General features: G+C 36.9%; 1 long non-coding RNA gene across 1 annotated transcript; it reads right to left on the reverse strand.

Annotated features, from left to right (window-relative positions):
* Positions 1–174: 174 nt before the first annotated feature.
* LOC125146061 lies at positions 175–2,799 on the reverse strand. The gene is made up of 2 exons (XR_007144568.1): positions 2,485–2,799; positions 175–2,330 (listed from the first exon to the last, which is right to left on the reverse strand). It is a non-coding gene; the product is annotated as an uncharacterized LOC125146061 (long non-coding RNA).
* Positions 2,800–6,777: the final 3,978 nt, after the last annotated feature.

Below are 6,777 nucleotides of genomic sequence, written 5' to 3' on the forward strand. Positions count from 1 at the left end.
ATTCTTATATCTTAAATTAAAAATGTATTTGTCATTTTACTATACAATTCAATTATTCTGTATTTCTTTAAAAATTTATATATGAGTGATACATTTATTTTGTGTTGTGTTGCTTTTTAAAAGGAAATGATATAGATATACTGATGACTAAAAATAATCAGACTAAGACTGTAATAGAAACAAATGAAAACATTTATTAAGGTAAACTATAAAGTATAAAATACTATATCTAACTGTTAATAACACAAAATGGCTATGAGTTTCTTTACAACAATTGTATTTACAGCTCTTCAACTATATAAACAGGAATGAAGACAAAGGACTAGATAAATGAGGGAGGCTTAATGAGGGATGAGGGACATTAAAACTAATCCCTCATTCCTGGCTTTGCTGCACAGACCTGTAGGTAAAAAAGGGTATTTTTAAATATCAGGGTTAATCAAAGATAAAAAATAAAATCAATTTACACTTACATGTGGAGAGTTTGAGCAATGTATAGAAAAGAAATGAGGGAAAAGAAGAAATATGAAATATAACAGAGGAAGAAATTAGTATTTGGGTAGAGAGAAGAACATTGCTCAAAGCTTCTCCATCATCTTCTCGACGTGCTGCCTGAGGAGACGCCCAAGTGTGCCGGCTAAGGCTGTCATGGTAGAGCTCCAGGGGCTGAGTAAACAACACTTTAAACAAGGTCTGTAAGCTGATCCTATAGACAAATTACACACCATCATCACCATCACAATCCAACACAGTGTCAGTGGGTTTTTTGCACTGTGGCATCTAAAGATCTTGGACACTTACAATAAGCACAACAAAGTAGGTCCCTGCTGCAAAAAAATCTCTGTAACTCACATATTTTTAAACATGGCTACTTATTTTATAACCTAAAAAGAAACAGTATGTAAGCCTATGAATGTCCAGTACTTCATGAAAGATACACAGATGATGTACTTCAATATTTACCTGTTTATCTCTACAGTACCTTGTGTTTTTTTTAAAAATAAAAACAGACAATTAGTCCTTTTTACCTAATTGCCTGGTTTTTCTTCATTTACCATCTACAACATTTTAACAACAATTACAAGCCTAGTCTATCATCGCTCTAATGTCACCTGGTCGTTACCTGCTGCCAGATGCATGACAAACAGTCTGAATATAAGACAGCACACAATATAAGTAAAAGCAGACTGGACAAAAGTAGACTTCCCCTGAGCGATAACAGCAGATGAACCATGAGGTTTTATTAAAACACCACACGGAGAGCATGCAGCTTCATGTTCACAAATTAGCAATGAATCATTAAAGAAGACACAGTAAATGTTTACAGCCTCCCATTTACAGAATATACAGATACTGTACACATCAGGTCTGAAACATAGAATTACCTCATAATCATGATTTCCCTCTGAGTCACTGTGGGGAGAGTGAACATGCTCCTGCTCCCAGGTGGAGGTGTTCACCTGACCATCTTCAGCCACATGCAGGTATTTGCATTTGGCAGACCTTATTGAAGATCTGATAAATAAGTTAAAATATTGACAATGCAAACACATAAATGTACAATGGACAAAGTTTCAAGAAATACTATCTACAATAAACGCTTCATGACATTGCAATAAATTTACCATGTAATCTTCAAGTGGCTCATTGACTGATGTCTCCACGTGGTTACAGGACATAAACTCTGTAACCTTCCCAGATTCTCCCTTGAGAGAACAATTTATTGTGAACATAATTAGACACTGCAACTAACAAGAGTTTTGTGATGCCACAATGGATAATCCCTCACCTGTATGTCAGTGAAACTGTTCTCAGTGGTGGTATGATAAGGGAATCCCTGCAAATGACAGTTAGCCGAAACTCAAGATCTATTTCACATAAGTGTTCATCTAATAATCATCAATGTCAATTCTCTTCACCAAAGTAATACTGTGTAAAAGACTGTGATTACCAGATGGTTGAAGTAACGCGTCTTGGTGAGCAGCAATGACGGTTCTCTGGAGCCCTTTTCATTTAAAAGGAAATATCTCTTAAAGATCTTGTAAAGAAGGATGTATGTGTATTTATATCTCAGCTGCAGCACTGTAGAATACCCAAGACAGGGCGATGGAGGTGTCTGCTGAGAGGAATTAGACATTTCGGCAGGCGCTGATCAGTTGATGAACATGAGTGCTTTCTATAATAGGAGTCTCATAATAACACATGGAACATTTTCTTGCTTTTTTATCAAAATCCAGTAATCAGCTTTAGGAAATTTTGGTTACCAGAAGGACAGGTGAAGATTCCTAGTGATGATCGGAGAGCAGCAGCTGAAATTATGGCTCAATGTCCTTAAAACACACAAACACAATTAGTCACTGCAATTAACACAATTTTGTCTTAGGATGTCTCTCCTCATGTTCACTGGCAAGAAATAGAGAATCATAACTGAACATTAGAACTTGTAAAAAAGATTGTGGTAGTTTTATCAACCAGTTTGCTTACCGAGCAAACGGGTCTGTGAACGATGTAGTCAACATGGGACATTCTCCGACATCAGGACAAACCAGGGACTTGAAAGGATCCGATTTGTGGACTTCAGCTCCACCTTCAACACCATCATCCCAGGTGCCCTCCTGAATAAACTGACAGCTCTCTGTACCCACCAGCCCACCAGCACTAAGGGACCAGCACTGAGAAGTTCCACGTACATAAAACATCATTAAACAACTTTAAAGTTTCCCTTTTGAGGGAAATCGATGCAATTTCCCCTTTCCTTTCGCATTAGTTGGAATATCCATTCCACTTACATATGTAACCCTGTTCCACGAGAAGGGAAAGAGACACTGCATTGCTGGCCACAACCCAGGCATCCTCTCGCATCTCCTTCGCAGACAGAAGCTGGAGTACTGTGACGTAGATGCCCTTATATGGACTTTCTGTAGCGCAATCACGTCATCGTGTGTCCTTTCCAAGCCATTAAATTGGCGTGTGTGCACCCAGAGCTTCCTTACAGAAACATTGCCATAGCGTCAGCCCTGACACAGCTTCTCATTCCCTTCTCAGGGAACCGGGCTACATATGTAACATGCTGTTGTTCCTAAGGATAGAAGTGGGATGGATATTTATATTCCAACTAATGTGAAAGGAAATGGGAAATTGTTGCATAAGTTTATTTAAGTATATTTATTGCACCTATGCTGCATTGAGGATTGATATTTTACCTTATCTGTGATTGATATAGAGAGAAACAAAACATCGGCCAAAAATATGCATGCAGTGCAATCAGGTTCCAGCAGGAGGCGCCAAAGTAAAAGACAAAAACCCAGAGCCGTGCAAAACTATTTACAAACTATTTGTAGAAACCGTGGAAATAGTCGTACAGCAAAGAAATGAGACGTTTCCTGCTTTTGTACAATACTGTCATACTGTAAGATAATACTGTAAGATAATGAATCGTTTCACCATAAAGCTGAGCAGCACAGAGCCGTGTGCAGAAAATGCAATTACATATCTATATAGACATACTTGTGTGAAATTTGAGTATTGATTAATGAAATAAATATAAATATATAAAAAGAAAAAAACAAACAACTGTAATCATGAACTCTTGATAATTAGATCCTCCTCCTGTCTCTGCTCACTTTCAAGTCGAAAGACTACGTGTGAAAGTAATCACGTATCAAGTATAGGTTGTTGTATTCTGTTATTTAGTATTATTCATCTAGCTGCTATTTGAAAGCATTGTTGTTTTTGCCTGTAAGCCTGCAAAATGGTTGCAGAAAATCCTCCTAAGGACCTAGAGCTGTTTGTGGATACATGAACTATTTTAAGATTTTGTTTTAGTGAGAATTATAGCTGATTATTTCCCAAATATACTCCAGGTTTCATCAGAAAAACTTCGAAGATGGCAAATCTGCTAAAAACGTCCTACTAGCTATAAGCTGCTATATTTTTTATCTAAAGCATTATTTTCCATCTTCTTTAATAAGTGATTAAATTAATCAATAGGATTGACATTTTCTAATTGCATTAATATTGTGTTATTTTTCATGAAATCAGGTTGTCTATGATGTTCTGTTAGTAGGTCAGAAATTTCCAGCAGTTACTATCAAACAAAGACGGTGTATCATTTTGAGCATCACAAACTCTTTGTAGCATCTGGTATCTGGTCAGGCTAAGCTGGTTTTCTAAAAACATGAAAAACAAATATTCTTATTGCTTTGCTTTTGTCTTCAAAACCAAGTTGTCTCTACCCCGTCAGTAAGAGTAGTTGGGTGCAGTCAGATGAATAGATCCCTTTACATGGCAAAAGTCACAAGAAGTAAGCAGTGATGTCTTATCTAATGATAGACTTATTTATGTATTCACTTGATCTTCATTACAATTTATGAAACAGCAATTGAAAACATGTTTCACAAAGGAGGAGCATCTTTTCAAAACAAGAAAAGAATAAAATAAGAAAATCTATTCATCAGAATGAAAACAATTACCCACAAGGTGCACTGAAGCTGCTTTGATGGCTTGTGTTATCCCAGCAACTTACTATTTCACTATGACAAGCCAGGTGACAATTAAACTGACAACTGAACTGTTCTTATTCTCAAGGTTTCCCAGTAGAACATTGCCCAGAACCTCACATTAACTTTGTCAGCTTGCCTTCTTCCCATAATGCATCCTGGTGCCATTTCTTTAACAGGTTACACAGACACACCCCATTCTCATGATGAAAAAGAAAATGTCATTCATCAGATTTCTATTGCTCCCTAGTTCAGTTCTGATGCTCTCATGCCGATTGTAGGTGCTTTCAGCAGTTGACAGGGGTCAGCATGGTCCAGCATTGACCTTTTCAGCAATTTGTGGTACAGTAGCTCTAACAGGCTAGCCTTCACTCCCCACTCATATAATTGCGTCTGTTATCAGTTCCCCTTATTTGTTTTCCAAGTTTCCCTTCCTTGAACCTCTTGGTAGGTACTAACAACTGCATATTGCGATCTTGGGGACTGATGGCCATGGCCCGGTAGGCTTGGGAAGAACAAGTCTAGCCATTTAGCAAGCACGTATCAACTGCATGGGGCTGATTGTGAAAGAACACCTGAAGGAGGCTTAGCGTGCCCAGAAAAGGGCTTATAACCGAACGCCCCATCCCAAAGGAAGCATCTGCGTTTGTAATGACTAATGAGGCTGAACTAGATCTCGGAATTCGACAGCTATCTGCTCCCCTGAGTGGAGGACCATGTGGAGTGCCCGGGGGATGGCTTTGTTTATTTTCACCCTAGATTTAAGCAAAGTGCTACTGGCCGGTGGGTTTTACTCTGGACGCAAAGCCCACCGGGTTCTTCCCTTTAATCCGCATGGGGTGCAGGCCACTATTGGTTTGTTCCTAACCTCCACCAACACCTTTTGGTATTTTGCAAAACAGCAATTGACTGCAATTGTGCAAGACAGCATGTGCAAAGAGCAAAACAGTGTGCAAAAACATCATGTCAACAGTTTGATATGAATGGTGCTATATAGATGGATGTATATTGGAAGAGTGTTTTTTGTGTAGGTCAGTTCAGTCCATACAGTTGATTGTGCAAGTGTATTGCGCTTGGTACAGTTCAGTTTAGGAAATCACTGAGTCACGTTTCTGTGAAAACAAAGACACAGCAGTTTCTAAACTCTTGTCGTGTACTGTGTTCGAGTTGTATGTAGTCCAGTTTATTGTCCAGGGAGCAAACATTTGAAATTTATTAGAATTTATGGGAGAGAATTTTTTGGTAAAAAAAAAAAAAAAAAAAACAACAGCAACAACAAAAAAAAAGGACTCAAAACACTAAGGTTTATGTGTTTTGGGCCAATTTTTTTCCCAAATTCACAAAGAGTGTTTACTCAAATCACGATGTTATTGTTGACCCCACAACATATACTGCAAATTTGATTACGATCAGAAAACATAAATTTTTTCAAAAACAACACTCAAAACACTAAGGTTTATGTGTTTTTGGCTAAAAATTTTCTCAAATTCACAAAGAGTGTTTAATCAAACCACAATGATATTGTTGATTCTTAACATATACTGCAAAATTGATGATGATCAGAAAACATCAATTTTTTTGTTCAAAAAAAAAAAAACATTCAAGATGCTAAGATTTATGTGTTTTTGGCAGAAAACTTGCCCCAAATTCTCACCAGATTCACAATCCGCATTAGGAAACTCAATAGTAACTTGGGAAAGTGATTAGATACATCTTATTATGCACATATCCTATGATGAAGCACAGCAAATTATTTGAGGATAGTGTATTTCAATATACAATATATTAAAAAATAAAAAAAAAGGTACAATCTCAGCCCTTGAACATTATAGGAAAATATTAATCAAACCACATTGTTAGTCTTGACCACCCAACACATACTGAAATTTTGATGAATATTAGTCAATGTAAATTTTTTATTAAAAAAAAGAGTCAAAATTCTAAGCCCACAGGTTTACGTGTTTTTGACAAAAATTTCACACAAATCCGATTCTTACTAAATTATCAGTATGCATAAAAAATTCAATAGTAACTTGGGAAAGTGATTAATATCATCCTATTATTTAAATATTCTGCCATACAGTAGAGCAAAATATTTGATGATAGTGTATTACAGTATGAAAAAGAATACCAGCTAAGATCTCAGCTCTTGAGCATGATAGTAGTACATTAATTTGCATCGTTAAAGTGTCCATAGTTTTATTTTTGTGTCCTTTGGGTGTCTTCAGGTATTCTTTTGACTGTTTAGATCTTCCACAGGTCTGTTTTTGTGTCAGGG

The sequence above is a fragment of the Tachysurus fulvidraco genome, chromosome 12 (assembly GCF_022655615.1).
Source record: "Tachysurus fulvidraco isolate hzauxx_2018 chromosome 12, HZAU_PFXX_2.0, whole genome shotgun sequence".
Taxonomy (NCBI): domain Eukaryota; kingdom Metazoa; phylum Chordata; class Actinopteri; order Siluriformes; family Bagridae; genus Tachysurus; species Tachysurus fulvidraco.